We start from the raw sequence: 8,804 nt of genomic DNA, 5'->3' as shown, positions 1-8,804 counted from the left end.
AGACATCACAATTATGTAGCACCATGCCGCGAATTATGATAAAAGATGGTGTGTGGAGAAACACTGAGGTAAGCATTTGACGCGACTGGTTACTCTTGGCCGTTTATTAACTAAATTGATAACTTTCAGGATGAAATCCTCAAAGCAGCTGTAATGAAATATGGTAAAAACCAGTGGTCACGTATTGCATAACTGCTGCACCGCAAATCTGCCAAGCAATGTAAGGCACGCTGGTACGAATGGCTTGATCCTAGCATAAAGAAGACAGAATGGTCATGGGAGAAGGATGAAAAGCTTTTGCATTTTGCCAAATTAATGCCAACACAATGGCGTACAATTGCCCCGATTATTTCAGAGGGTTAACTGGCCCCAATTGTTCACACCAAATTGTTAGGTACAGGATTCGCCACGGGTAGGTGAGGTTGGCAATCACAACCACTGAATCATTTTGGTCGGCAGGTATGCCGCGGATATATTCTTGGCACTTGTTATTGATGGCTTTTATGATGCCACCAACACAACCTGGACAGACGCCAATGCTCAGTCAACCACCCAAGCCCGGTCAACCTCCAATACCCGGACACGTCCGGACGTCCTGGTTATAATGTATGTTAATACAACTAATAATTTACAAATTTGCTGATGATTATTTTTGTGTTATTTTCTTTAGCAACCACCTGCACCTGTTACTGGTAAATATCAACAGCCGCAACAGTATGATCAAGCCCAACGCCGTTAGATCCCGATCAGATGCCAAATCCGATAAGCGTTATCATTGAAAATCAAAATAGCGTTGGTGGTGCTTTTATTAATAATGAACAGGGTTTATTACCACCATTTGTGACCACAAAATATGTGGTAGAAGATCAGGGTAACTCCTCGCCACGTTACGTTAGGTATTGATAATCGAAATTAATGTTTTGCTTGGCAATTACCTTGATCTTTCTTCTTTGCAGGTCGTCTTTGTATTGCATACCTGCAACAGCTGATTTATTAAAAACAACAGCTTTGTCCATTACACTTACCGTCTCACCAATGGCACGCACGGTTGAGGGTGAATATGAGCCACCCATTGTAAATTCTGGTGAATTGGGTGCAATTAGATGCAATCGTTGCAAGGCTCAATAGCAACTTGTAGATGCTGGTCGTCGTTTCCAATGTCTAATGTGTAAAGTAACAAGAGATGGTAAAAAAAATCTCACTTTTACTTGTGTTCATTGATCCATATTTTTTCTCAACAGTGCCAACTGCATATTTCCAACATTTGGGCCATACCGGACAGCGTGTCAATAAATATGAATGTCTTGAACTTGTATTGGTTACATGAGTATTTGTGTAAAAAATGCTTGGGTACCGATAGCTCCCATGGTAAACCTCAACTCATATCCAACATCAATGCCTCGCATTCAATTGTGGCACTGTACGCACTACATTGGGTTCACGTAGTATTGACAAGCATATTGTTGATTCCAGTGGTAAGGCCACAATTTCAAATGATGGGGAAACCATTATGAAACCATTGGATATTGTGAATCCAGCCGTAAAACTCTAGTAGACATCGCCAAATCTCAAAATGCTGAGGTAAGTTTTTTGTTATATTAGAATGTGTAGAATAAAAATGTTTCTCTTATCAGGTCGGCGATGGCACCACTTCAGTAGTATTTTAAGCATGTGAAATCTTAAAACAAGTTAAGCCAGATGTTGAGGAAGGCGTGCATGCACGTATCATCATTAAAGCTATACGTAAAGCATTACAATTATGCATGCTAAAATATGACATGGCTGTACATGTCGAAGCGCCAATCAAAGGAGCAACAAAGTGTTATTGGAAAAATGATCTGCTACAGCAATGTCCTCTAATGTCCAAGAGTATCAGAAATTTATTATTTTTATTGATGCTGAATGGCGTATTCTGTAGAATAAACTAGCTAAGTAAGGCGCCAATGTTGTGTTTTCTAAATTGCAAATTGGTGATGTTGATACACAGTATTTTGCAGATCGTGATATGTTCTGTGCTGTTCATGTACCAGAAGAAGATTGGAAACGTAGAATGAAAGCTTGTGGTGGTGCTGTTATGACTACAGCTAATGATATTAATTCAAGTGTTTTGGGTCAATGTGATTACTTTGAAGAGCGTCAGGTTGGTGGTGAACGTTTCAACATTTTCCAAGGTTTGACATTAATTTCATTTTTATAGTTTATAATTATTTAAAGGTTGCGTTAATGCTAGAACAAGTACATTGATTTTACGTGGCAGTGTTGTGCGGCGTACAATTAAACATGATTCTGTTGTTGCTGGTAAGTCAAAATACAAATTGAAAAAAATGTCTAATCTTATCTAATCTATTACGAAACGAACTTTCGATGCGGATCAGAGACGAATCGTGTGTGTGGATAGGGAGGGATGGCCTGAAGGTTTAATGTGGCCACATAAATCGTTCCCGAGATAGTCGGGCTAGCACTTTAATGGTGCTGTGTTACTGGAGCGTACCGGATCTGTATCCGGCTAAAGGACCATCACATCGATAACACTCCCCAAAGCCTTCGGGGAGCAACCTTATCGCTACAAAAACAACAACAACATTGTGTCCAAATCCCGAAAAAAAACTATAAAATTTGTGTCAGTGAAATGATAATTATTGCTTTTGGTTGTTAGTTTTGAGGCATCGTCATCGAGTTCCTTCTGATCGTATATGCCGGTTCTTTTGCATTCTTTTACATGCATAAAGTGCCGTTGAAGCCTTCCTCACCCTCTCCTCCACGTTGAGCTTCCATGACAACTTACTGTCTAGGATCATTCCTAGATAATTTGTGCAAGGTTTCTCCCGTAGGGTCGCCCCTCCTAACTTAGGCCTGGTCCAATTAGGGACCTTGTACCTCTTTGTAAACAAGACCATATGCAACGTCATTTGCGTAAACCGTAAGTTTTTCTGGTCCCTCGTAGAATCCCCTAAGCAGCTGGTTAATGACCAGCGTCCACAGCAGAGCTGATAGCACCCCTCCCTGCGGAGTGCCCCTGTCCACTAATTTCGTGGCCGCGTACAATCCCCATTGCGATGTAATCTTACTGCAGTTTAACATGCAGTCAATCCATCTGGGTAAGGCTGGATGTACTTTAACGTAATGAAGACCATCAATAATCGCTCATTTAGAAAGCCCCGGCAAAGCTTAAGAAGACTTCTAGAGCATATTCCTTATATTCCAGGGCTTTTTCTATGCCTATTACCACCCTATGCAATGCGGTGTCTACTGACTTGCCTTTGGTGTACGCCTGTTGTGTTGTGGAGAGCAGCTTTTCATCCACGTTGGACTTTATGTACACATCTAGCAGCCTCTCAAAGGTTTTGAGCAGAAATGATGGTAAGCTATTGGGTCTATAATCTTTGGGATACACGTGACCGATCTTCCCCGCCTTTGGTAGGAAAGCTACACGAGCAGTTCTCCAAGAGTGCGGTACATGATTCAGTTTATGCACCCATCGAATATTATTTTAAGCCATCCCACGACCACCCTACTTGAAACTTGTAGCATGGCCGGACATGTACCATCTGAGCCCGGCGATTTCACCACCACTACGAGGCCCTCAGTAGTGTAATTAGGCAGCATATATGAATGCAGCTGTTTCCTTACCATTACTACAGCTCGCACCCGTCCTTCCGTTTGCGCATAGTAAACGCCAAATCCACGCGCGCTAATTCCATAAACCTTTCCTCCCGATGGAAACCACGGCTCCTGGATCAGCGCGTTAGGAGGAGGAGTTCGCTCGACGCCACTTTACTGTGTTGGAGGTTTATCTGTAGGACTCGCAGCACCAATGGGCTGCTTGTCCCCCTCCAGCACTTTCATCGGGACGTCGTCGTCCTCCCCTAGCCCTTTTGGTTTAGAGTGTTCGAAGCCCCCTTCAGACTCTTGTACCTGTTGTGCCGGGTGTTCCTCTGTGCGACTCACAGCACCATCTGGCTGTTGGTCCCCTTCTAACACATTCGGAGTGACGTGGGCTACCTCCACCTGTCTTTTTTCCCTTAGGCTTTTGAGGTCCTTTTCGACTTCGCCCACGTCCAGCGTGTTAGGACTTTAATACCCGCGACTTCTTTTCCTGAGTCGCATATAAATTTTGCCTGTACCTAAGGACATTTTTCCAAGCTGCGCGTACAATATATCCTCCGCCTGCTTGTTTATTTGGAAGATGTATAACTGACCTTCCTCCGTAGGCCGAGATAAAGTAGGTAAGTACCTTCCAATCCTGTGTCGGTATGTTCGGATTCTGATTCTGAAAAAGTCGCATTGTATCCTCCGACTTCATCACGCATGGTATCCATACCTTAACTTTTGGTACCTTGGGGAGTTGCGCTTTATCCACCATCTCAAAACGTGCGTTCGTGCCCTGCCTTTGGGGGTTTGGAACCACTTCCTCCAGCCACCGCAAGCTCGCGATGTTGTCGCACGCTATCATCTTCATACCATTATACCATCCTCGAATCAAAGGTTGGAAGGAGCTTACTTGGTTATTCCCGCATCATCTTAAGCTCCTTTTCTACAGATCTCCACCTTTCACTAGTCATCTGTTCGAAAGGACTGCTACGATCAACCAGCGCCACAGTCAGTGACTGCTTTGCCACATCACTCATTTTCTCGGGAAAAGCCGGCGTCTTAGTGTTATTTCCCTTTGGCACCTCCGAGAAAGTCGGAGTCTTAGCGTTATCTCCCTTTGGCTTATCTCCTACTTCCATAGTTGGAACTTCCCTCTGACTCGCAGCCTTCGAGGTAGTTGCTACCTCGCTATTGGGGCCCATCTGTCTTACAGCTTTGGGCCTACTTGTCTTGTCTATGGGACTGCCCTGCGTCGCGGCTCTGGGACTGGGCCCTTTCTGCCATTCGACGCTTCTTCCTCCTCATACCGGTTGCAGAACCGAGGGTTTCTCGCAGCAAACCTTTTGAACTTCCTTCGACCTACTTCTACCGCCTCATGAGCCCATGCCAAGCGCTCGATCTCCTCTTCTGTTGGGTCCACCACTGCTCCCAAGCACGGTCGACATTTGGCATGTTTTAAATAAGGTCACCGATGATTTGGTTGATGAAAATATCAGGTTTCGCGAGGCGACAAAACTGGAGAGATTGGGGAGATAGCTGTTTATTTTATTACAAAGTTCATCGATGTAGGAAACAATAGCATAGGCGTAGAAGCAATAGGGACTCCTGGTGGTAAAGGTAGCTATTGATATGTAGAAGTTAAGCAGAAGTTTGAATATGAGTTTTTTTAAGTTATAGCAAAAAAAGCGTTGAGGATTTTTAATATCTTACCAGGAACCTTCGTACATGTTTCTAAGAATGAAGAATAAAACCTATTCAAACTCAATTTTCACCAGGACAAAGCCGCTGAGACTTCGCTATACTTTAACATACAATACGTTACCCCATTTTAGCACAACTATAATTTTTTGATTTTATTAAAATTTTATAAAATGTTTCTTCCTCTACAGTTCTATTTCGGTATTGGATGGTAAATATGGCTTTCGCATTTTCTCCATCAATAACTGTGAAAAGGTGGAAGAAATCTATGCGTGTAAATCTCACATATTATCTTGGTCGAGCGTTTCTTCAATAGCTCTCTAGTGGTGATGGTGACAGCAGAGAAACCCAACTGTTTACAAATGTTACACTTCAAAAAGAATCAAAATATCTTCCATTGCGTCTACGGCTCAAATACCCACAGTATATGAATGAATCGGTTGCACGAACTGGGTCTGAATACTGAAAAAGTACACATATTCAAAATCGATGAGGAGGCTGTGATGATGGTATAGGGTGAGTTGTTGAATAACATACGAAAACCACTTTAACCCATCTATATATTTGCATTACAGCTAAAGCTTTACAAACAGCAAAAATTGCTGGCGCCAAGCAATTGGAAAAGGCAGTGAAGCATTCATAACACTGTACGGATGGTGTAAAGTTAGAAACTGCTGTTGTAACAGCTGCCACCGACACAACGGTCATCTCTACTTCGCCGAGTAGCGGCTCGTCCGACTATCTATCGAAGACAGTATAATCATATCTTTTGCCAACACAGGTTAGCGATGTGCTTGCACAGGAAAAGATTTCAATTGGAAAACAAAAACCAATTAAGAGAGTTTATTTATTGTTAAAGTATTTTCTTTTCTTTATATCAACAGTATTAATTTAAGTTGCAATATCACGTACATATATAATAAGGGATGTGATACGATTGCTGTCGGAATTAGATTTGAAACCAATCAATACTCCTGCTAAGGGTTGTAGAATTATTGCTTGAATAATTAGATTTAGAACAATAATAAGTCTGACTTTATTACAAGTCGTACATTTTTAAGTTCATCAATTACGACAGCAATCGGATTCCACGACACCTTTGAATATTCTTGATTTGAAAAAAGAGTAAACGTAATATGAATTTCTACTAAGCTTTAAGTTGAAGTTTTTTCTGAAGCTTAAAATATTTTATGCTCGCTTAGAAAAGATTTCAATTGGAAAACAAAAACCAATTAAGAGAGTTTATGTTATTATTAAAGTACTTACTTTTCTTTATATCAATTGTATTAATTTAAGTTGCAATATCACGTACATATATAATAAGGGATGTGATACGATTGCTGTCGGAATTAGATTTGAAACCAATCAATACTCCTGCTTTGGGTTGCAGAATTATTGCTTGAATGATTAGATTTAGAGTCGTACATTTTTAAGTTCTTCAATTACGACAGCAATCGGATCCACGACACCTTTGAATATTCTTGATCTGAATTTCTACTAAGCTTTAAGTTGTAGATTATTCAAATAATTGGAGTTTTTTCTGAAGCTTAAAATTATTTTTTGCTCGCTTAGAAGAGATTTCAATTGGAAAACAAAAATTAAGCGAGTTTATTTATTATTAAAGTTCTTCTGTTTTATATGAACTGGATTAATAAAGTTCCAAGTTCATGTACATATATAATAATATTGAAAATAATAAATATTGAAAATTCAATTTTTTTGGTTCATATTTTATTCATATGGCTGCTCCAGGTAAAGTAAATCTGCAGGTAAAATTCACGTTATATGGCGGTTATATAAATGGTAAAACCGCAGTAAAATTGATTGTCAAATGACTCGAAAATGTAGAGTGAAATGACGGAAAAATGACCGCCATTTCACGAGCATAGTGACGTGTGTGAGCAGCACAGTGCTATGCTCACATCCTATAAGTGGGAGCGGAATGCACGATCACATTAATAGGAACGAAACGGAAAATTTGGTCACAAAAGTTCATCACGCCCATGCAAACGTGACTATGAATATAACCGCTGCAGAAAGTCACAATGACCGTAAAATGACTAGTAAAATGACGTGGAGCGTTTTTGCAGGGATGTATTATGGTGGATGTCAAAACTGGCTAAGTGCCAGGCCCCTGACAAATTTTCAGGAAGATTTTGTAGTATCACCATAATATATATATTTGTATGCGCCAGTGTATATATGTATTATGGTGGATGTCAAACCGGGCTAAGTGCCAGTCCCCTGACAAATTTCAGGAAGATTTTGTAGTATCACCATAATTTATATATTTGTATGCGCCAGTGCATATATGTATTATAGTGGATGTCAAAACCGGCTAAGTGCCAGGCCCCTGACGAACTTCAGGATGATTTTGTAGTATCACCATAATTTATATATTTGTATGCGCCAGTGCATATATGTTTTATGGTGGATGTCAAACCCGGCTAAGTGCCAGGCCCCTGACAAAGTTCAGCAAGATTTTGCAGTATCACCATAATATATATATTTGTAAGCGCCAGTGCATATATATGTATTATGGTGGATGTCAAACCGGCCTAAGTGCCAGGCCCCTGACAAAGTTCAGGAAGATTTTGTAGTATCACCATAATATATATATTTGTATGCGCCAGTGCATATATATGTATTATGGTGGATGTCAAACCCGACTAAGTGCCAGGCCCCTGACAAAGTTCAGGAAGATTTTGTAGTATCACCATAATATATATATTTGTATGCGCCAGTGCATATATGTATTATGGTGGATGTCAAACCCGGCTAAGTGCCAGGCCCCTGACAAAATTCAGGAAGATTTTGTAGTATCACCATAATTTATATATTTGTATGCGCCAGTGCATATATGTATTATGGTGGATGTCAAAACCGGCTAAGTGCCAGGCCCCTGACAAAGTTCAGGAAGATTTTGTAGTATCGCCATAATTTATATATTTGTATGCGCCAGTGCATATATGTATTATGGTGGATGTCAAAACCGGATAAGTGCCAGGCCCCTGACAAAGTTGAGGTAGAAATTCTGGTGATATCAATATAATGTTTTAAAGTAAATGGGCCAGTGCAAATATCTCCGGTTTCGGATTGACTTTATGGCCATTTCGGAAAAGCTGGCCCCCAAGAATTTGGTGATCACAACTTTCTCCACACAAAGAACATTTCTATACAATTTTTTTCTTGCGTACAACAAAATATCACAAACGCATGAAAATTCTCAACTTCACCTACAAATATGTTTTGATAGAACAAACATTTTTATTTCCGCCTTCGGATTATTCACTTTATGACCATTTTGGAAAATGAGAATGGACATAATGTCAATATCGTCTAATATCAGTTTGATGATCAACATTTTCTCAGCGCAAAACACCTATCTACACAACTTCTTTCCTGTGTACAACAAAACACAATCACACGAAGTAAAACGTATAAGAATTAAAAATGGTCTCTTCTTTTACCAAATATGATTATTACTTACTTGCGTGGTTCAATATGGCGCTGCA

The 8,804-nt window shown here is 40.4% G+C and overlaps 2 long non-coding RNA genes across 2 annotated transcripts; both read left to right on the top strand.

Moving 5' to 3' along the window:
• Positions 1-800: 800 nt before the first annotated feature.
• On the top strand, positions 801-1,836 carry LOC137239270 (uncharacterized). Its single transcript, XR_010949315.1, has 4 exons — positions 801-896; positions 957-1,186; positions 1,242-1,581; positions 1,635-1,836. It is a non-coding gene; the product is annotated as an uncharacterized lncRNA (long non-coding RNA).
• Positions 1,837-2,259: 423 nt separating this feature from the next.
• LOC137239264 (uncharacterized) lies at positions 2,260-6,419 on the top strand. The gene is made up of 3 exons (XR_010949313.1): positions 2,260-2,298; positions 5,481-5,805; positions 5,865-6,419. It is a non-coding gene; the product is annotated as an uncharacterized lncRNA (long non-coding RNA).
• Positions 6,420-8,804: the final 2,385 nt, after the last annotated feature.

Source organism: Eurosta solidaginis, chromosome 1 (genome assembly GCF_040869045.1).
Source record: "Eurosta solidaginis isolate ZX-2024a chromosome 1, ASM4086904v1, whole genome shotgun sequence".
In the NCBI taxonomy this organism is placed as follows: domain Eukaryota; kingdom Metazoa; phylum Arthropoda; class Insecta; order Diptera; family Tephritidae; genus Eurosta; species Eurosta solidaginis.
The sequence above is the reverse complement of the archived record's forward strand: the minus strand, read 5'-3'. Positions and strand labels throughout refer to the sequence as shown.